The 23303-nt window shown below is 45.9% G+C and overlaps 1 long non-coding RNA gene across 3 annotated transcripts in view; it reads right to left on the bottom strand.

Moving 5' to 3' along the window:
• LOC128351465 (uncharacterized) overlaps window positions 1–23303 on the bottom strand; it is a 101597-nt gene that overhangs the window by 45249 nt on the left and 33045 nt on the right. The window contains exon 1 of one of the 3 annotated variants that reach the window (XR_008319788.1): window positions 1033–1169. The exons of 1 other annotated variant lie outside the window; for it this stretch is intronic. This is a non-coding gene — a long non-coding RNA (uncharacterized LOC128351465). Of the gene's footprint in view, window positions 1–992; window positions 1170–23303 lie in introns of those variants that run through there. One more of the 3 variants, XR_008319789.1, reaches the window with a different exon arrangement.

The following is a 23303-nucleotide window of genomic DNA, read 5'->3' on the forward strand; positions in this document are numbered from 1 at the left end:
TCTCTTTCACATCCTGTACTGAGCAAACCCGGTTCCTGTGCCGTTCAAACTGAGCAAGCTATGGTTTCCACAGACCAGAGCTCTCTCCAAACCAGAATGAGAAACACATCTTGAACTGGGTTTCCAGTTCTCGTTTGGGGGCAAACTATGGTCTGCGGAAAGCACAACCTGCCTGCTTGGGATGTCACCACAGACGATAGTTAGTGCAAAGCAGGGAGTGAGGGAGAGAATCTGAGTACATGATGAGGCGGGAAGGAGCGTGAAAGAGCTCAAGGCACAGAATGGAGGGCTAAATCCTGCTCTGTCATGAAGTCTACACCAGGCCGTGGCTACAGCTGAGATCTCCTGCTTTCTGGGACACCACCACCACCCTGCTCATGCCTACGCTCGTGCTGCAGGTTAGCCACTTAAAAGTTCAGGCTGCCGAAAATTATATTTTAGGCAATTTAAAGTGTGCACCAAAAATGAATGAAGATCCTGTCAGCTACCTCCATCCCATCTGGGGTTTGCTTTTTCATTTCCCAAGGCAGCTTTGGAAACATATGCCATTGGTTTCTCATTCCTCCTTGGATACAACTCGAGGGCTCTTCACCTTTTAATGTTTCATGTTCTGCTTCCTCTAGCAGCAGATCTAGATCACCTCAAAGGCTGCGGTAATTTTTCTTGTTTCTATTCCAGCGCAATCCCCATAAAAGCACACTTAATAGGTGGCTCTCTGCTGCCACTTTCTATTTCCGATCCTTCAAAGACTAACCTCAGGCCAACGGGAAACATCTTTCTTAAGTTATGGTCTTAAAAAAAAAAAAAAAAGCCCTGTGCTAAGTTATGGCACCCTCCAGTGATTGTGCCAAAAAATTTTTTAAAAAACACCTCTCTTTCAACAGTATTATATAACTCAAGGTGAGGCCTGACTCCCAAACAGGTTACAGGCTTTAACAGAAGGGAAACATGGTGTTCTGTCCCTAGGAGCTCGCATCAAGTGTGCAAGTTACCTGGCACAGGGGAGCATCAGTAGAGAAAGACCAGACTGACCTACAAGTGAACGTGAGGCCTGAACCAGAGTTCCTGACTTCTATCTTTGCCTTTGAACCAAGAGACACTTAATTGATGCAGGTCTCAGCGACAAAGGAGAGACCGTGATCAGCTGGTTGCTGGGTTATCTGTTGCCGGGAACAGAATTTTCTGAAAGAATGCAGCAGTTGGGAGGCAAAAGGCGTCTGAACAGTCCCATCCAATAGGCTTCAGGCATGGAGGGAAAAGGGCAGTTTTAGATGTATGTTTGCCGTATTAGTGTCTGCTTCTTCGTTTAAATTAATTAAATAAATTAATATCATTTTAATGGTTTTAATGCTGTTTTAAAATATTATTTTGAAATTTTTAAATTGTTGTAATATGTGTGTCCCCCACCCCCCACCGCCCCATTTTTGTCTTAACGAATGTTTTACTTTGTTTTTATTCTGTTGTAAACCGCCCAGAGACGTAAGTTTTGGGCGGTATAAAAATGTTTAAATAAAATAAATAAATAAATAAATGAAATGAAATGAAATGAAATGAAATGCACGGTCTTACCTGCTAGGAGGTTTTACAGACAGGGATTCCCCACCACCACTGCCCCCCAAATCCACTCCTGATTGGAGTGTGCCAGTCCACATATTCAGTGGATTTAAACCGGCCTCCTTGTGGGCTTTCAGAGACCAGGACAGACAGGGCTTTGTTTTTCTCCGAAGGGAGGTTGCAAATTCTGGTTTAGCCCAAGTTATGTCTGGGGTAAAAAAAATCCTCTATTTCCAGCAGCTTTTGAAAAAAGCTCTGGGGCTTCTGCTTTCTCCAAAGGTGTTGATGGAGGTGCTGATGGCTGTGCGAATGGTCCATCTAATCCCTTGAATTAAAATGCCTCGAATCTGCTGCGAAGCAGATTCGCTCTTCAGATACCCCGAGGCATAGAACCATGTGTGAAAAACCTCCAGGCAGACAAATGTGTGCCTAAAGACTGCGTTCAGATCTGGTAATTTCCAGGAACTTGTTTAAAAGCATGCTGCTTTGGGGTGGCGAGTTATTAGAAAAGACCGGAAACGTCTTACTGCAGAGCACCAATGCCTTAAAAAGGGAAAAGAGCTACAGATCCTAACACAGCAAACATATATGGGAAGCCACCACTCGTTAAGGGAGAAGCAGAAAGTCATGGGTGATCATTTGTCTCTCCAACAGCACTTTGAACAGATCATTTTTCTTTCTTTATACTGTGGCACCAGGGAGCATGCCGCCATGTAGAGTTCACAGCTGCAGAGGCTTCTGTAGTTCAAGTGACAGAGCTTTGAAAAACAGGCCAGGAAGCCAAGTCTGGTTTGCACAAGACCGTTATTTGTCATCCCTTCACCCTGGTCTAAATAGCCAAAGTGTTGCCCAAGGAATACTTAACCCCTCTTCTCACGCCCCTTTTGTCACGATCTGCTTGTGCCCAGATCCCAAAACCAAGGAGGACTCCTCAGAAGAAGAAGAGCAGGAACCCACTGCTGACCCAGCACAGACAGAACTCGCCAGAAACAGGGGAGGGACCCAGAACAGCAGCCTGGAGCCCCCCAAGCCTCGGCAGGCTGCAATATTGGAACACAGGAAGCTGCCTTATATGGAGTCAGACCCTGTTGGGACTCATTGGCTCTACCAAGCTGATAATCCAGGGGAATTTCTCTTGCCATTTCCCAAGCTCCTGGCATGCAGTTGCAACTCAGGTTCCAGCTACACTGGAAGCTGCCTTATATCAAGTCAGACCATTGGTCCTGCAGAGCTCAGTACTGTCTACACTGGAAGTGGCTCTCGAAGGCTTCAAGCAAGTCTCTTCCAACCCTACCTGGAGATACCAGGGACTGAATCTGAGCACTTCTGAATGCAAGCGTGCAGATGCTCTTCCACTGAGCTATGGCCCCATCCCTTGCAGTGCGCACATGTTGTCACTCCTACAACATTTGGACCCCTGCTTAGCAAAGGGGACAATTCATGGTTGCTACCACAAGACCAGCTCTGCTCCCCTTGAGCGACCACATGCATCCCAACTGAACTCCAATTCCAGTCCCAGACGCTTTACAGTGACCACTACCATACTCAAGAGTGGAAGAGATGACAGGCCCACACCAAAGTCCAGTGCTGAAGACACAACACTTGTTCACAGCCCAAAGCTTCTCTTCCATCCGCCCTTCTCAAAAGGAAGATGTCGGCCTACTTTGGATCAGAGCCCTATTGAGGCTACAGGAAGGGTTGGGGCTTCAGGGCTCACCGCAACATTCTTTCAGTGTCTGCCCATTAGCTGAAGGTGCAATTGCTCCACCACAAAAATAGCTCCACAAGCTGTTGCTGATCCAGGCCTCCCAATGAAGACCCTTGGAAGTAACAGTCTTGCCAGCGACTCCCATGGAAGGCATGCCCCTGGGACCAGCAATGTTTCCACTCTCAGTGCCTACGAAGGAAGCCCTGCCACCTTCTTCTGATTCAGAGGACTCACCCTAGGACAGTGTTTCTCAACTGCCGGTCTGCGGACCGCTGCCGGTCCGTAAGGCGTCACGAAAGATGTGTCACCCACCGTGGGGCATCACTAATAAAAACCACCACCCCACCCCCCAAAGAATTTAGGGCCGCTGGGGTCTCCCGCCAGGAGCTCTCTGGAGCTCATTTCCAGACAGCCCTTGCTGCTGGATAATGTTTGTTTCGAGGAAGCAAAATGAACGTGATCCAACAGCAAGGGCTGCCTGCCTAGAAATGAGCTCTGAAGAGCTCGCTCGGGCTCTGTGGATCCCGGGCCTTGTGGATCCCAGGCACTGTCCCCTTTACACGTGACATCATGCACAGAGGGGCAGGGCCTGGGATCCATAGAGCCGGGGCGAGCTCTCCAGAGCTCACTTCTAGACAGGCAGCCCTCGCTGCTGGATCACGTTCATTTTGCTTCCTCGAAAGGAACATTATCCATCAGCGAGGACTGCCTGGAAATGAGCTCTAGAGAGCTCCCGGCAGCAGCAGCCCACAAAAGCCCAAAATTGTTTGGGGGTTGCCTGGCGGGGGCAACTCCTTCACTAACTGCTGGTCCGGGAAACTGCGCACAAAGAATGTAACGGCCCATGACCTCAAAAACGTTGAGAAACATTTCCCTAGAACACTTCACCGTACAGAAGGGCACCCCTTGCTGCTATGTCACATCCAAGAGCAGCAGAAGACTATGCAGTCCCACCCAGTGTTCCTTCTAACAGGGATTCCCAGCTGTTGTTGACTACAACTCCCAGGATCCCCAGCTGCAATGGCTTTTGCTTCGGGATTATGTGTGTTGTAGTCAACAACATCTGGGAATCCCTGTTAGAGGGAACACTGGTCCCACCCCCGGCCCTTTTAAATCCAAGTAGTTTTCCGTAAGAGGGGACAGAGACTACATAAGAAGCTGCCATATACTGAGACAGACCATTGGTCCATCTAGCTCAGAACTGTCTACACAGACTGGCAGCGGCTTCTCCAAGGTTACAGGCAGGAGTCTCTCTGAGTCCTATCTTGGAGATGCAAGGGAGGGAACTTGGAACCTTATGCATGCAACTACGCAGGTGCTCTTCCCAGAGCAGCCCCATCCTCTAAGGAGAATGTCTTACAGTGCTCACACATGCAGTCTCTCAGTCAAGTGCAAACCAGGGCAGACCCTGCTTAGCAAACAGACAATTCATGCTTGCTACCACAAGACCAGCTCGCCTCCACAGAGCTGGTAATGGGTGCCTCCAGAATGAGGCCCCGATGTTACTGGAGAACTATTTATGATCACTGTAGGGGCAGATTATTGCTTTCTGCTTCTTGGTTTGCCTTGTAACCCAAGCCCTGACCAATTTTCTTTGGATCTGAGAAACAGCCCAAAAATTTAGAGGAGCCAGACAATGAACACTTGACAAAATTACCAGATTTAGTGAGAGACATCTTGCAGCAGGAGGTCAGACAGGCTTATCTTTATCTCTTTTACAAGTAACATATTTAGAACAGAAACAGGGTTGCCTGGGACAAATAAGATTTTATTAATTCTGCCTCTGAGTATTCTAGTCCAGGCACTATGGATGCATTTTAAGACACTATGGTTCCCCGGTGCCTGGGATTTCTCAAGCCCAGTTGTAATCAGTCCAATTAATTAAATCGAATAAATAAATAAATAAATAAATAAATAAATAAATAAATAATTTGAAGCAGGCCCACTGAGAGCCGACCACAGCCCTGACCTATAACATGGCCTACACTCCCTACTGACTTTAACTAATACACCTCTCAAGCCCCAGACTGAAAAAGAAGGAGGGCAAGGCCAACCAGCAAAATCCTGCTCCCCTCCACACACTGATTGAACATGTGGAGGCGGGGGATGTAAAAAGATGGCTCAAGGCCCTTCGCCAACAGAACTTTGCAACCTAAGAAAGGGCAAGTTCATACATGTTGGTCCATCACACAATGACTATCATCAAGTGATGATTTGCATCTGTGAGAACAGTTGCAACAGATAAAATATTCATATCACCTTGCTGACATGTTGTCGTCAAGCATCTACAAATCCACTTGTCAGCTCCCCAGTGGTGAGTGCCCCCAGCCTTCTGGCAAGCAGGATGCCCAGCACCAAAAGATCTTGCCCCCAGAGGTCTCATTTCCACTGCCATTTCTGAGAGGGTAAGAAACAGCAGGAATCCTTTCTGAGCAGTCAAGAGGGCTCCCACTGTTTCTTACCATCTTTGTATCCTAGTGCAAGTGACAGAAGACCTGCTTCTCTCCTAAGCCCTCTGCCAGAAAAGAATTTGAGGGAAGAGAGAGGATTTGTAGCGACCACAAACAAAAGCTGGGTAAAGAGCTAAGCCTAAATTTGTGGGTCCCTAGTTGTGGTGTGTGTGTGTGTGTGTGTGTGCGCGCGCGCGCACGCGCGTGCATGCACTTGCTTTAGGGCTGTGCACGAAACACATTCTGCATCCTGTTCCAAGCTTGGAAAGAAACGCAAAATGCATGGAATGTTCAACTGGAACAACCGGTTGAGCCGTCAGAACATCCTGACCTGGTCCGAGTGCCATTTTGGATTCAAAAATGGTGCTTGGACAAGATTGGGACGTTCTGCCTTGGAATGGGTCATTCCATTCCAGAGCTCAAAACAGTCCTTTTAAAGGATGATCTGTTTTGAGCTCGGGATGCTCGAAACAGCCCGTTTAAGGCAGAATGTTCCAGCCGAGGAACGTTCTGCACATCGTGTGTGTGCGTGTACAACACTAAACTGCAACAATAAACAGGAGGCAGCTCACATATTCAGTGGTGAGCCATGTCAAGTAATGAACATGCATGTTTTCATGAGTCCTGTGTTCTCAGCCTGACTCTGTTTAGAAACATGCCCTTGGAACCTTTGTTTCCAGATTCCAAAAACTGACATCACATAGATAGCATTTTGGGTACTGAACAACTTGAAATGGCAAACACTTGCTCTTCCGACCCATCAATAAACTAGGACTGACAACAGTAGATTATTACTCATTCAGCTCAGAGCATTTGCGTGGTCCTGGGAGAACTGGCACCATTCCAAGAACTGGCAAACATTGGTTAATATACATGTAAATGCTTTACTTTTCTCCGAGTCGGCAATTTCGCAAAATGAAACACCAAATTAGAGAGAGGCCAGGATTGTTTCCTCTCTGCTTGATGTCTGCCTCAGATGCAGTCTTGCTAAAAACTCTTTTGCAGGCTACCCCCCACCCACCCCGCCGACACACACACTGATTCAACAGGGAAAAGTCACTGCTTCCTTTGATAGAAAGACAATTTTACTGTGGAAACATGAAAGCATTTTGTATAAATATTAATCATGGGAACTCTTTGGGTGTTAAAAGGAAGACAGGCTTATACTGGGTTCCTGCGGTGACTTCAGCTGCCCAGCGTATACTGATGAGGTGTCTCAAAGCAGGATGCTGGCATTTTAAATTAAGGTGCTTTTCGGTAAGACAGGGACCAGCGTCAGAAAAAGGACCAGAACTTCCACTTGCAGAAACAAAGCAAAAATAACTTCTTTTTAAGCTGTTTAGTTTCCAAATTTCTGAATCTATTTATCAGATTGATACCCTGCTTTTGGACCATCAGATCCTCAAAGCAGCTTAAATCATTTTAAAATACAATTTTAACTACTTCTTACATCTCTCTTCCTACCCCCATTCCCAGTACCTTAGACCTGACTACAGAGAGTGGTTCTAACTTAATCCAACTTGGTACATACATGGACAAACCCTCAAAGCCAGTTGCCTTTATTCTTACTGTATGCCAATTTGCAGATTTCTGGATATAAAAGCTCCCTTAAAATACATTTAAAATAAATACATACATTTTCCATGCTCTCACAAACCTACAACCCAAACTGCTGAGGAGAAGTAATGACTTGCACTGCCCCTTCAGACGGCATGTGGGAACCCTAATCCGTAAGCACTGCATGTATTTCGTCGTGTGGTAAAACTTAAAACCACCTTGTAAAGCAGGTGCATTGTGATCTCTATATTGCAGCTGGGTTGAGAGGGAATGGCTTAATTAAGCCCACTCAGTGAGTTTGTGGCAGGAGCGAGACTCAAACCAGGGATGTCCTGCTCCACAGACCGGTCTCTTAGCCACCACACTACACCAGACCTGATTGTGCCACTACCAGCTTTTGCTCTTGGAATTAGTGCAATAACAAACCAGTCCTTTAAACTACAGACTGAACTGGCGCATCACAACCCCAAACTGGACTGGAACATAGCCTAAGATGGATCGCAACATCAGTGCTACGGCACTTCTTTTGAGAGAGAGGAAAGAGACGGGCGAAGAGGAACAGGACTGACAGGAGGAGAGAAGAGAAGCAAGCAGATGGTGTTAGCCAATGATTAACAGTATGGACTGAACACAGGGGCGTAGGGGCCTTGGCCACAGCTGGAGGACAAAGTCCACCAGCAGCCCCCACCCCCACCCCAGGCTTCACAATTGTGCACAAAAAGCATGCAAGCGCCCCAAGCCACACCCTCTGTGTCTTACACCAGGGGCAGGGCCACTGACAAGGACGGGGCCCATCAGCCCCAGCAGAGCTTCCCTTCCCCAGTCAGTGGTCATGAAATAAGCACATAAGAACAGCCCTGCTGGATCAGGCTCAAGGCCCATCTAATCCAGCATCATGTTTCACACAGTGGCCCACCAGATGCTGCTGGAAGCCTACAGGCAGGAGTTGAGGGCATGTCCTCCCTCCTGCTGTTACTCCCCTGCAACTGGTACTCAGAGGCATCCTGCCTTTGAGGCTGGAGGTGGCCTCTAGCCCTCCAACTAGTAGCCAATGATAGACCTCTCCTCCATGAAGTCATCCACATTCCTCTTAAAGACATCCAGATTGTTGGCTGTCACCACATCTTGTGGCAGAGAATTCCACAAGTGGATTATGTGTTGTGTGAAAAAGTACGTTCCCATTATGTGTTGTGTGAAAAATCACTGACAGAGCTCCTTTCCATGACTTCTCACGGATAGGGATGTGCACATTACTGGGTGGAGGAGGCTCGAAGGTTGTGGGGTTTTTTTTCTGCTTTAAGAGTGGGGGAGGGTGCACTTACCCCTCCCTCCGCTTCCCCCCCCCCCACCGGGGCTCCATGCTTTAAAAGTTCCCCCGAGGCGGCAGCATACCTCCCTGCCAGCCCCTTGGCCCCTTTACCGGAAGTAGGCAGAAGCATCATGCCGTGCATGCGACGTGCCCATGTATGCATCCGGTGCGTGCAGGCACGTCGGATACTTCTGCCTACTTCCGGTAAAGGGGGCAAAGGGGCGGCAGGGAGGTACACTGCCGCCCCAGTGGACTTTTAAAACTTAGAGCGCCAGCAGGTGGTAAGTGGAGGGAGGGGAATGCGCACCCTCCCCCCACCCTTAAAGCAGAACCCCCCTCCCCGCCTTCAAACCGGCAGAACCGCCCACCATTCAAACTGGTTTGGAGGGCCATAAAGGGCCTCCAAACCAGTTCCGTGCACATCCCTACTCGAGGAGGCAGGGAAAGGAGCTCCTCGTCAGCGAAACCACAAACCCCTGACTAGGGAAGGGAAGCTCTGCTGCAGCCGATGGGCCCTGTCCTCAGCATTGGCTCCACTCCCTCGTATCCAATGTCAGATACAGGGGCAGGGCCAATGCCAGGGAGAAGGTCCATTCGTACCCTCTCCCATCCCACTCCCCAGTCAGTGCGCCATTGAAACACTAGCTGGCTGGGCTCCCCCCCCCCCCCCCCCGCCAGAACAGCCAGCATATCAGCCAACACAACAGCTCCAACTGCGTCTGAACATATGCAGAGATTCAGGGCAGACCCAATCAGAGGTACAAAAAGAGACCACAGGCGATAGAATGCTGGCTTCTTTCACTATGAGTCTTCGCTAAAAAGAGGTCTACAAGGATGATTTTCTCAGTGCCCTTTTCTCTCCCCCTTTTCCATTTTAACAAGATTTGGGGAGTAATGCCAGAGAAAAGAGATAGCAATAGCAATAGCAATAGCACTTACATTTCTATACCGCTCTATAGCCGGAGCTCTCTAAGCGGTTTACAATGATTTAGCACAGGGATTCTCAAACTTGGGTCCTCAGGTGTTATTGGACTTCAGCTCCCATAATCCCCAGCCTCAGTGGCCTTTGGTTGGGGATTATGGGAGTTGAAGTCCAGTAACACCTGAGGACCCAAGTTTGAGAATCACTGATTTAGCATATTGCCCCCAAAATTCTGGGTACTCATTTTACCGACCTTGGAAGGATGGAAGGCTGAGTCAACCTTGAGCCCCCGGTCAGGATCAAACTTGTAACCTTCTGGTTACAGGGCGGCAGTTTTACCACTGCGCCACCAGGGGCTCTGTGTGACGGAGTAGGGACCACAGGGAAAGAGATGCTCCTACTCCCATTTTTATTCCAAGTGCTACTTTCAGCAACCAACTTGCAAAGCAGTTCCTTCATTTATGAAGCACAAAGGAGGTAACAGCTAGGACATAACCTAATCAATATCAGAAATTAATATTTTATACAGAGCAAGCATTCCAAGACCCTGTGGTTTCCAAATTCTATTGTGCCCCAAAGGACTGAAATCATGCCTTTTTGACTAAACGCCTCTCCCAAGAAGGCATTGCTCTCGTATTCTCACGCCACCTTAGCATGCTCCTACATCCCATAGCTCAACACGTGCTTGAGCCAACTGGAGAGAAGGATCCACCTAGACCAGGTAGCTATGGAACACGGCTTTTCTGTCTCTTTTTCTCTAAGCTCTTTCACCTCAAAATTTCTATCCGCCTTTCCTAATGCTAAGACTTGGTAAGCCCGACTCAACAGCACAACTATACCTTTTGGTTGCTAATCCTTGCCTTCATCATTCTTCTTTCACCTTCTGTACCCCTGTGACCTCTCAATAAAGCAAGTGTTTGTTTCCAAAGTCATGTGTCTACCTTCTTCTTGCCTCCTTCCAGTGTATCCATATCACGGCCAACTTTCCCTGGTATTTTAAGGTTAACATTGTTTACCCATCTGAAGCTAATTTCCCCCACTTTAAGCAAAACATAGTCACAAGGGTGGTGGTAGTCATACTTCAGAGCACACCTGGTAACATTCAGCCCCTGGCATCTGCAGTACAAAGGCATTTCGGGAAGGCCTCTGCCTGAGATCCTGGAGTCTCCAAATCTCCAACCTTCTGCCAGTTGGAGTGGATAATACAGAGCCAGATGGACCATGATGGGACTCGGTATAAGGCAGTTTCCCATGCTCTTTTTAAAGAGAACACACACAAAAAATAGGTCCCAATTGCAGGCTGAGGTTAAAGAGCAAGTCCTGGATCAGGAAAGGTCACAGCTGTAGATGACAACCTTGCAGATGCCTAGGACAGGAGAAGCACTCTCCACAATTCTCGTGATCACACTGCGTTATTTGGCCGCAACTGCCCACTGATCTCTGCATTCGAGCACTATCCAGAAAATACTAAAGACTTTAGTAAAATGCACTTAGAAGGAATGCAAAATAAATGAAAGACGACATGCTGAAATCCAAATAATTTATTAGAAACCCGAAGTGGGAAGTAGGGAACGTTTAAGAAGCAGACCATGGCAGCTGCATTCAAAATTCATCTTCATCAAACAACATGTAGGAGGGAAGAAAGGAAAAACCAGAAAGCAAAAGTTGGGGGGGGGGAATAAACAGGGAGAGAGAGAGACAGCGTGGGAAGAAGACTTTACAGTGTAAATCAAACAAGGTAACCTTAGCACCGACAGCAATCTACACAAGTTACTACACACCTCTTGGTGGGTGGGGGGGGAGGGGAGAATGCAGTTGTACAAGTGTTTACTGATGTGCCCACAGAAAGGCACCCTCCCATATCTTTCTAGGACCATATACAAATAAAATGTGTATTGTTTTATTTATTTGGCAGATTTATAGCCCACTTTTCAGCAATTGTTCTCAAAGCAAGTGATGGATAAAGTTGGGGTAAAAGCAAAACAACAAAAATATTAAAAGAGCAACTGATGAGAAAACAGGAAGCCAACATTAAGATATAATCATGCAGCCCAGTCTGAATGCAACTGATGAGAAAACAGGAAGCCAACATTAAGATATAATCATGCAGCCCAGTCTGAATGCAATCACGTTTACTCAAAGTAAGTCCCATTGTATTCAATGGGGGTTACGCCCAGGTAATTCGTGCAGGATTGTATGCTTAGTCATAAGAACATAAGACAGCCCTCCTGGATCAGGCCCAAGGCCTATCGAGTCCAGCATCCTGTTTCACACAGTGACTCACCAGATGCCTCTGGGAAGCCCACAGGTAAGAAGTGAGGACATGCCCTCTCTCTTGCTGTTGCTCCCCTGTACTTAGAGGCATCTTGCCTCTGAGGCTGGAGGTGGCCCACAACCATTGATAGACCTGCCCTCCATGAATTTGTCTAAGTCCCTTTTAAAGCCATCCAAGCTAGTGACCATCACCACATCCTTTGACAGAGAATCCCATATGTGCTGTGTGAACAAGTACTTCTATTTCTTGGACGTAAATTTCCCATCCTTCAGTTTCATGGAATGACCACTCGTTCTAGTTTTATGAGAGAGGGAGGAAAATTTCTCTCTGTCTACTCTATGCATAATTTTATTCACCTCGATCATATCTCCCCATAGTCACCTTTTTTCCAAACTAAAAAGCCCCAGATGTTGTAGCCTTGCCTCAGAAGGAAGGTGCTCCAGGCCCCTGATCATCTTGGTTTTCCCTCTTCTTTACCTTTTCCACTTCTACAATGTCCTTCTCAAGATACGGTGACCAGAACTGTATGCAGTACTCCAACTGGGGCACTGGCCACACCACAGATTTGTATAAGGGCATTCTAATATTACAAGTTTTATTTTTCAATCCTCTTCCTAATGATCCCTAGCATGGAATTGTCCTTTTTCACAGCTGCCATGCACTGAGTCAACTCTTTCAACAAGCTGTCCACCACAACCCCTCCTGGTCAATCATCATCAGCTCAGACGCAATCAGTGTATATGTGAAGTTGGGGTTTTTTGCCCCAATATACATCACTTTATACTTGCTTACATTGCACCGCATTTGCCATTTTCTTGCCCACTCACCCAGTTTGGAGAGATCTTTTTGGAGCTCGTCAATATCTGTTTTGGATTTCACTATCCTAAATAGTTTAGTGTCATCTGCAAATTTGGCCACTTTGCTACTTACCCCAACTTCTAGATCATTTATGAACAAGTTAAAGAACACTGGTCTTAGTACAGATACCTTGGGGACCCCACTTCTTGCTCCTCCACCACACTGTGAAAACTGTCCATTTATTCCTACCCTCTGTCTCCTGTCCTTCAACCAGATCAATCCTCACATGAACCTGTCCCCTTTCCCCATGACTGCTAAGTTTACTCAAGTGTCTTTCATGGCAAACTTGGTCAAAAGCTTTTTAGAAGTCCAAGTATACTATGTCAACCAAATCACCTTTATCCACATGCCTGTTGACACTCTCAAAGAACTCCCAACAGGTTAGTGAAGCAAGACTTGCCCTTGAAGAAGCCATGCTGGTTCTCCTTCAGCAAGGCCTGTTAATAAAAGGTTTTCCTGGAGAAAGGTCTTGACAGCTCATTTTTAAAAGACTCATCTCCCAGATCTGCTGCACTGAGCTTAATAACCATTTCCAAAGCTTGGGGGCCAACACCAAAAAAGACCATTCAGTGGGGACCACCGGCCTGACAGATGATGGGACTGCCAAGAGGTTTTCCATCACCAGCTCTCAAAAAGAGCAAGAAGGAATACAAGGAAGGAAACACCAGCACCTTGTATTTAGGCTGGAATCAGCAGCCAGTGGAAAAGGGCATTTAGCACAGGTGTTAAATGCCCTTTTCAGCTAATTCCAAATATTTACCAGGCTACCACATTCTGGTTCAATAAGGGTTTCTGAACTGCCTTCAAGGGCAGCCCCATGCAGAGCACATTACAACAGTCATGTTGGCAGAAAATAGGAAAGCAAGTTTGTGGAATATCCTGACATTCAGTGCAGTCTATTGGCCACAACTTTGGGTCAATTCTTCCTCAGCCATGAAGCATCACAATCAATCTAACTGAATTTATGGAGGCGGTTCCAAAAATACGAAGTTCTCCATATAGGTCCCCCTGAGCTCCTTCGAGGAAGACTGTGATGCAAATGTGATACATTCATATATAATCCCTTCACCAGGGGTTCTCAGGCTAGGCTCCCCACAGGGACTCCAGCTGGCCACTGTGGCTGGGGAAGATGGGAGTTGTAGGCCAACAGCACCACCTGGGAGTCAGAGATCCAAGATTGAGAATCCCTAACCTTCAAAAACATCCGTAACCCTTCACATTAACACAGCTGTGCACACTTTACAAGCTTCTGTGGCAGCATGTCTGCCAATCCTCACTACTGACTTCAGGACATTCTTGTATCAGTGCACTCCAGGGACTCAAGAAATTGGGCAAAGACTTCTAAAGTGAGCTTTTTCACCCCTTTTAAAAATACTTATCCTACCCACCCACCCCCACCACATCATGGAAGACCCACCCCATTTTTGGAGAATGAGCTTGGCCCAAGACAGAGACTCATGTCAGAAATGTAATTCAATAGGTAAAAATTAGAGATGTGCAAGACACAATTTTTTTTGTTTTGAATTCAAATCAAATTCTGATAATTCATTTCAAATCAGATTCAAGTCTGGTCCAAAAATTTGATTTGAATTCAAATAAAATTTAAATAGAATCAGCCCTGTTTTGACACCTTTTTTTTAACCAGTTAGGGGGACTGAATGGTTTTTTAAAGGTGGCAAATGGCTCTCGAACCAAATGTGAAATGAATTTCAAAAATTCAATTCGAATTCAAATTGGATTGCCTTTAAAGGAGGTGGTTTTGATACGAATTCAAATCACTCAAATCAATTCGAATCTGAATCAATTTGCACATCCCTAGTAAAAATCTACCTTCAAAAGCATTTATTTTGTAGATGAAAATAATACTTCTCTTTTTTGTTTTTAGTACACCATTGATATTTCAAGGCTCATCACAGTTGAAGAGCCCATGTTCTCTTGATAGCGATACTCAAACTTTGAAAGTTATGCCTCCTAACAGTTCATCCAGCTGTGCCGTCACTGTAATACAATAGCAAGCATTATTGTTCCTTTGAAGTGGCGATACTTCTGACTTTCCTCACGGATTCCCCTAGCAAATTACACCAGAGATACCAGGGAGTTCTGGAAAGGAAGAGGGGTAACTGCTGAACTGGAGGACAGGGGAGCAAGAGAGAATCACAGTGAAGAGGCCAAATGATCCAAAACTTATAGCACAAGTATCACTTGACCACTCAACCTTGTGTGTGGCTGGAATGCGTTAACACCCTTCCACTGGCTGGGGAAACGGCCTTTCTCAGTCTAGGGCTCTTGCCAGATAAGCGACCGATTCAACACTGTCAATCTCCACTCAAAGATTTCAATAATGCGAGAATGCCAGTAGTTAACAGTTTTTTCAGTGATAAATCTAACAAACAAATAAGTGATGAATACATAATGTATACAAGAGAGATCTGGCTATGCTTATGTATACATTAGTCACACCATTCCTGACCTTCAACTTTGGATAACTGATACGTGTTCCCTGTTGGCATTTGAATTGGTTTTCTCTCAACGGAATGGCAAAGAAGAGGACTTGTAGTGACCTAGTTTCAGTTTAATGAAATGTTTGCCGCCTAAGGTGAAATATCCAGTTTAAAGAGAAATATACTTGGAGGGTTCCCCCCCTCTCCCCCCCGCCACCTTTCTTTGCCTATTGCTAAAATTGACATTATGTATATACTCAGAGGCGTAACTATGGGGGGGGCAGGGGGGCACGTGCCCCGGGCGCCATCTTTTCTGGTCACGTGGGGGGGGGGGGCGCCGCCATGACCAAATTTTTTTAAAAAAAATTTAAATTTTTTCTTAATACAAATGTTTCCAGCTCAGTGCAGCAGCGCTGCAGCAGTCAAGGGAGCGCGTCGGTGCCCCCTTCCCCACGAGCGGTCCCTTCCGCGCCGCCTGCGCCCCCCCCCCCCCGCATTGCTTTGCTGGCGCCTGGCGGCCAGTCAGTGGCCTGGCTTGGCGGCGGCAGCAGGCGCTTGTGAGGAAAAACCTAAGTACAATGCAGTATGTTGGGGGGGCGGTGGGGGGGCGCCATTTCAGTGCTTGCCCCGGGCGCCATTTTCCCTAGTTACGCCTCTGTATATACTATGTACATGATAAAGGGTTTTTATTTATTTATCATTAACATTTTATACCGTCTTTCATTAAAACAATCTGAAGGCAGTTTATAAAACATTTAACAATATAAGACTATAAAACAGTTACACAATAAAAAATATCAAACTGGAATATAAAAATACAAATCTAATTAAAAGTTTTTAAAAACATACACAATAGGACTATAAAATACAGAGCAGCAGCAACAAACGCAGCACTCATATAAAGGCTTGCGTAAAAAAAAGATTTCACTTGCTTTCTAAAAACTGTGATGGAGACTGAAGAGTGGATGCACCCTGGGAGGGCATTCCAAAGTCTGGAGACAATCACTGAGAAGGCCCTGCCCCATGTACATGACAGGTCTCTCTCACCACTGGCACACAGAGCAGAGCCTCCTCCGATAACCTTGTCAAGTGGACAGAAACCCTTGGAGGCAGGCGGTTCACTCAGGTAGCCAGGGCCAAACCGTTAAGGGCTTTAAAAGGTCAAAAGTAGCACTTTGACATGGACCTGGAAACAAATTGGCCGCCAATGTAGCTCTTTGAAATGTAACTTTTTCTTTGTAATATGATCATAGCTACCGCTAGGCGTGTGCAGAACCAGTTCGACCTCAAATTGTACCAAATCCCCAAAAGAGGGGGCTGGTCCAGGTTTGAACCGAAACCCAGGCCCAGTTCGGATCAAACCGGTTCAAGTGATCTATTTGTAAAGGGGAATCCAGTAAGGATTTCCTTGTACAAGCAAAGAGAGGTTGAAACCCAAGGAAGGTGCACAAGAGGACATCTTAACTACTGTGGCAGCAGTGACTCCCCAGCAGCGGTGCCCCTTCTTGGCCCTGCGGGCACTCCCCCTCCTGCACTGTGGGCCAGCAGGCGGCCCAGTTCTGGCCACCAGGCATGCACAGAGACTATTTCTGCGACCTCTGCGTATGCAAGGTGGCTATTTATGTCATCATGCAATTTGGGTATCCAAGAGATGGTGAGTTTTCTAAAAAGCAATAAATGTGCAATTCTTACTCATTTATTGCAGGAGATCCAAGTGTCTGCCTTCAAGGAATCACTTTTGTTACAGAGATAACACATCTTCCAAAATGCAATGCCAGGTCGCTGAGTAAATGCAATTTCCGGTTCACCCCTGCTACTTCCTTTGCACAAGAAAGGGATGTTCCACAAAGATACCTATTTGATAATGCTTTGATGTCATCATATATGATAAAGAAAAGAACTACTACTCCCATACATACCTATTGCATTTTTTAAAACTCTGGTGAAGCCAGAGGCTTCACATAGCTTGTTCTGCCCTGGAAACATTTGTTTTTAACATTTATCAAAGTAGAAGGCTAAAAGGAAAGTTTCTGTTCCCAAAGATGTTGTCCCAGCATTCAAGAAAGAAAGCAAAAGACAAGACAGGAAGGAAAGCCTGATCACATACTCCCACATTTTTGTTCACTTTTTTAAAAAAAATGTGTTTATTTTCAATTACAAACTTTGAAGAGTGACTCACAAAAACAAACCTCATTTTTGAACTGCATTATATCTAATTTATCACCTACCTTGCAAAAAATCCCTTTCTCGGCATGAGAATACACACAATTAAAAATTAAAATATTAATTACAAGACATTGTGCTGTCTTTAAAAACAGGATAAATGAAGCTACAAAACTAATGTTTCCTTGAATGCTTCCTCTGCAAAGGAAGTCATCTTACCACTTCCTAGATGTTAGTAGACATAGACTCAGGTGGCCTTTTTAGGCAATGGGTTTCCTAATATTGGAGAATCTGAACATAAAACCATTGTAAGAGCCCTGTTGGACCGAAGGTCTATCTAGCCCAGCATCCTGCTTCCCACAGTGGACCACAAGCAGGGCTTGAAAACAAAAGTGTTTCTCCCCAGATACTGATATTCAGTGGCACACTGTTGACCACTTTGATATAACACAATGTCAGGATTGAACCCTTGCTTCATGCAGTATCCCTGAGGGAGACACTGTCTTTGAGGTTAGTGTCGCCACCCCCCTCCCAAGAGCTGTATCTTGGAAAATGGGAAAAGACAGAAAATACCCATGGGGGTGCCTCTGAACCCAAGAGTCCCCCGTGCAGGCTTGTATTTCTTCTCCCTCCCTCTGTTTTTCAGGGTGCAGCCCTTTAAGAGACCTCATTTGACCCCAATTTTATGAAATGGAGCCATGGGGCCCTATTATATTAAAAAAAAAAGATGAGAAGGCCTTCCAGGGTTTTTAAACTGTTGTAAACTGTTTTAAATTGTTTTAAATGTTTGGCAGGGTCCTCCAGGGTTTTTAACTGTTTAAATGTTTTAATTGTTAATTGGTTTTATGCTGTTTTTATAGTTTCGATTTTAATTGTTAACTGATTGTAATTGTTTTATTTTTATGTAAACCGCCCTGAGCCATTTTTGGAAGGGCGGTATATAAATCGAATGAATGAATGAATGAATGGATCCAGCAATACTTCGCCTACATTTTAATCGAGCTGGAGAAGAATCCAACAGCTTTTAAAGCTTGCCGTTATTCGATTGTGGACTTCAATCAGTCTCTGAAATTCTTCTTTGAGCCTAGCAAAGAGAATTCTGCCGGCATCCCTAGATTCCGACCTGGAGAGCTGGTCTTGCGGTAAGCATGAATTGTCCCCTTGGATAAGCAGGGTCTGCCCTGGTTTGCATTCAGATGGGTGACTACATGGGAGCTTTGTCGCCTGTAAAATATTCCCCTTAGGGGACGGGGCTATTGCTTAGTGGCAGAGCATCCGCTTGTATGTGGAGGTCCAAAGTTCACTCCCTGGCATCTCCACAAAGGGCTGGGAGAGATTCCTGCCAATTCTCATAATTGTGATTAAGAGTTCTGAACCTGCTTTTGCTGGTACAGCTGCAAAATTCAGCAAGAGATGCCATATTCCGTGTTACACAGAGAAACTGCACTAATGTAATCCTTGGAATAGTAAGTATTGGAATGAAATCCTAGCAGCAGAGCTACCCGGCACAAAGCACGCACACACACACCCCACAGATTCATCCATATGAATCATACCTATGGGCCAACTATTTTTATTTATTCATTTAAAATATTTATAGCTCGCCCCTCCAGTACAGTACTGTTCAGGGCTACTCACAACATTAATAAAATAGTTACAATATTAAAAAAATATTGGTTTATACTGTATTAAACATAGCAAATGGGGCAGTGCTCTCTCTAATCTTTTTCATCTATGGAATGAGTTTTGTTCTGGGTGGCAGGATCAAGGCAGTGTATGCACCCATATATTCAGAGTAGGGCCTTCCTGATTCAGCCTGAGTGGGATCCAAAATTAACTGAGCGGACATCAAAACATTTCTGAGTGTGCACACATGTGCACACCTTAACGGGAACACTGAATGGGGGGAACTATTGTGACAAGTGTGAACACTAACTTTTATATTTCATTTTAATATTCCTATGACACTTTTTCATTTTTTTAAAAAGCCACAAACTCCTATGCTTGTGTGTTGCTTGCCAGGAAATATCTGTGTTTGGAGTGTTCTCCAAACGGTGCATCTCCAAACACTCTAGGGTGTGTGGAGGTCCAACACCAGGAAATCACAATTGGCTGCAGCATGTTTATGGTACAGTGGATGATATGCAACTCCCCTCACACTAAACCAGAGTTGCCTGTAGCAAACACGTCAAACTATCTTTCCACCAACAAATGTGAATCGGCCCAGCAAACACACTTGTTTTTTCCATTCCAGAATTTGCCCTGAAGATATTAAACTTAACACTCCATTCTCCAAAGACCCAAGAGGCAGGTACAGAATGTTGGCAGAGACAATGGAGTTCAAGATTGCAATTTGATTGCCCAGAACTGGAGTCTGTCACTGGATAAATCAAACAAGAGAATCCGACTGATTGTAAGGAAAATACCTATTGATCAACAATTGCCTACACATTCAACCCAGGTAATTGCATTCTGCTCTTCTAAATTTCCCTGGTCAGTCACACCTGGGGGGGGGAAATATTTCTTCAGAGTCTGTTGCTTTGGCGAAGGCACCTTTTCTTCCTCTTTGAGCTGGTTAGTGAAGCAATTTCAGTGTGAAGAGAGTTTTCTAAATATGTAGGTAAGTTTAACAGTGGATAATACTGCACATATATTTATTTTATTATTTATTATAGTTCTACACTGGCCACTCAAAATATATCTAGGTGGTTTACAAAAAATGCAAACAATAGAATTAATATTTAAAACCGTTACAACATTCCAGCACCAAATGCCTGATTAAACCAGTTGTTCTAGTAAGAACTAATCTGCCTACTTTCCTTTCACTATGCCTTCAAGTGGACTAAATTTGGTCAAGATCAGTTCCCACTTGCACCTCATATGTTCACATGTCCACCATCTTGAATCATGGTGGATGACATCATTACAAACTATGCCCTTGAGGTGTCCCTATGTGTCACTCACTACACCTGTAGCAAATTGGGCTCAAATCAGTTAAGCGGGGTTTACAAGTTAGCCCACTTGCACCTCAAAGGTTTACATGCCTGCCATCTTGAATCGGGGTGGATCACAAACTACACTGCAGAAGTGTCCTTATGTGTCTATATAACTGTACCTGATTTAGTTCATATGAGTCCAGGCATTGTGAGGTTGATGGTGGGCGGGGGGCACACATGGACAAACACATGAACACACACACACACACACACACACACACACACACACACACACACACGGAATGCTGGGTAATCTCATAAGCCTACTGGAAAGTAGCCTTAAAAAAGGTACAGGTGGCTCTTGTTATCCGCAGTCCCGGCACCCACGGTTTTGCATACCCGCAGTCAGGCTATATAGACCCAACCTTGTTATCTGCTCTATGGTTATAGTCTAAATCTAAATTCGCCTATCTGCGGTTCCTGGTGACTTCAGATGTCATTTTCAGGTACCATTTTGGACTATGGAGACATTTTGTGGCTCTTCTGTTTTTTGTTTTTATCCTCCACGTGATTTTTTGCAGAAAATCAGAGGAATTGGGGGGAGGCATTGCTGGACAACATGGTACACTACTTTATTTCTCTTATTTCTGCTTCCTCCCCACTTTTTAAGCCCTTTTTTGAGCTCTAGGAACCTAATCCCTGTATTCCCATTGACTCAAGGACTAGGAATATAGGAAGCTGCCATATACGGAGTCAGACCATTGGTCTATCTAGCTCAGTATTGTCTTCACAGACTGGCAGTGGCTTCTCCAAGGTTGCAGGCAGGAATCTCTCTCAGCCCTATCTTGGAGATGCCAGGGAGGGGACTTGGAACCTTCTGCTCTTCCCACAGCGGCTCCATCCCCTAAGGGGAATATCTCACAGTGCTCACACTTCTAGTCTCCCTTTCATATGCAACCAGGGCAGACCCTGCTTAGCTAAGGGGACAACTCATGCTTGCTACAAGACCAGCACTCCTCTCTGGTCTCATTATCCGCTGTGTCTTCAAAGCCTTTTTAAAAAACTATCAGAAAGATCAAACCCCACATTGTTGCAGGGAGCGTATACCAAAGCTCAGCAGCAACCAAGGTGGCCAGACTCCAGGTTGCTGTCAGATGATCTAGCAGCAACTGCAGGTGGACCCTCCCAGATTATACTAAAAGCTGGTGGGGTTTATGCAGAAGGAGGCTCTCTTAAGGAGCCTGGGTCTAAGTTATTTACGGCTGTCTAGGTAGCTTTCTACCAGCACGAAGTATTTTGCTTGGGAATCTATTGTAGATGGGGGCCATAGCACAGTGGTAGAACATCTGTTGTGCACTCAGAAGAGCCCAGGTTCAATCCCTGTCATTTCCAAGTAGGGCCGGTGAAGGTTCCTGCCTGAAACCTTGGACAGCTGCTGCCAGTCAGTGTAGAGGCGATACTGAACTAGATAAACCAAGGGGCTGGCTCAGTAGAAGGCAGCTTCATATGTCCAGCTACTCTTAAGGAAAGACTCGGTGGAGGAGCACCAGCTTTGAATGCAGAAGGTCCCAGGTTCAATCCCCGGCATCTCCAGGCAGGCCTGAGAAAGGCTCCTCTTTGAAACCTGGGAGGGGAACTGCAATCAGTCAGTGTAGACAATACTGAGCTAGATGCATCAATGGTCTGACTAGATATGAGACAACTTCCTACGTCACAGAAGAGAAGGCACCTGTTTTTAAAAGGCACTGTGACATCCCTGTGAAGCAAGCCCATCAGCATCACAAGGAGGTGGCAGTGCGAGTGGCATGCTTGCAGAGGAGCCTGACTCTGTGGATAGGCATACTAAGCATGGCAGATAAGGGGCGTTGCTATAGACTTGACTACTACAATGCGCTCTATGTGGGGCTGCCTTTGTGCGTAGTCCAGAAACTACAGTTGGTCCCAAATCGCCGGAGGCCCGGTCTACCCGGCTTCTTCCCGGCGGGTAGACCGGGCCTCCGGCAAAAGCTCTAGCGGATAAAGAGCTCTAGCGCGCGTGCGCGCGCGCCCAAAGCCCCAGTTGGGCCGGAGGCTTCGATAAGAGAGGAGCTCTGTTCGCAAGCTCCTCTCTAATTTCTTTAAACTTGGTGAGCACTTGTGGGGGGGTGGCGGGTGGCGGGGCGGCAGGGCGGCAGTAGCCTTTCCTTCTCTAATCTGCTCACGGGGGTGGGGGCGGCGGCGGCTGGGGCGGCTGGTTTCCAGCGCCCCAATTTTACCATAGATTACGGCCACTGGTGGGGGCAAAGAGGCGGGAGGGGTAAACAAGCCCTCCCCGCCCTAAAATGCAGGCCCCCCCTTCAGTGCTGGTCCGGACTGCTCCGGACCATGCACATCCCTAACCAACTCATCTGGTGATGACTCAGGGATGGGCCTTCTCCATTACTGCCCCGAGGCTTTGGAACACACTTCCTGCTGAAGTAAGAGCCTCCCCATCTCTTACAACTTTTAAAAGGGAGTCAGGATGCATTTGTTCACCCAGGCTTTTAATTAGATACTGTTTTAATTGTGTTTTGATAGTTTTAACTTCTTAAATTTTAATTGTTGAAATGTGTTAATCTTTTAATTGGTTGTTTTTATTGTCTTGTAAACCACCCAGAGAACTTGCGTTTTGGGCGGTATAAAAATATGTTAAATAAAATAAATAAATAAAATATAACGGTGAAACATAGACTTCAAAAAACAAACACCACCACCTACATTTCTACCCTGCTTTTCGGTCCTAGGGCCTCCGATGTGATTTACAAATAAAAGATAAACTCCGATTTAAAAAACAATGCCAGCTTATGCAGCGCCAAATGCCTGCTGGAACAAAATATGTTTTCCCCCACTCACTGGGAAGCACAGAGCAAAAGGAGTCAGGCGCAGGGCCAGATTTAGGAGAAAGCCGTCTGGGAGCCTGCCTGGGGCGCTGGGCTTAGAGGGCACCATCAATTCAGCTGTTCTTAAAATGCAACACACTTCTCATAGATGAGAGGACACAAATGTGTTACTCGCAGGTGTATTGCAGGAATCAATACAGATACAAACTTATTGCACAAAGTGTCGTATCTGGGGTTCTCGGACTTGGGTCCCCAGATGTTGGTGTATTACA

This window comes from Hemicordylus capensis, chromosome 3 (assembly GCF_027244095.1).
Source record: "Hemicordylus capensis ecotype Gifberg chromosome 3, rHemCap1.1.pri, whole genome shotgun sequence".
Lineage (NCBI taxonomy): Eukaryota > Metazoa > Chordata > Lepidosauria > Squamata > Cordylidae > Hemicordylus > Hemicordylus capensis.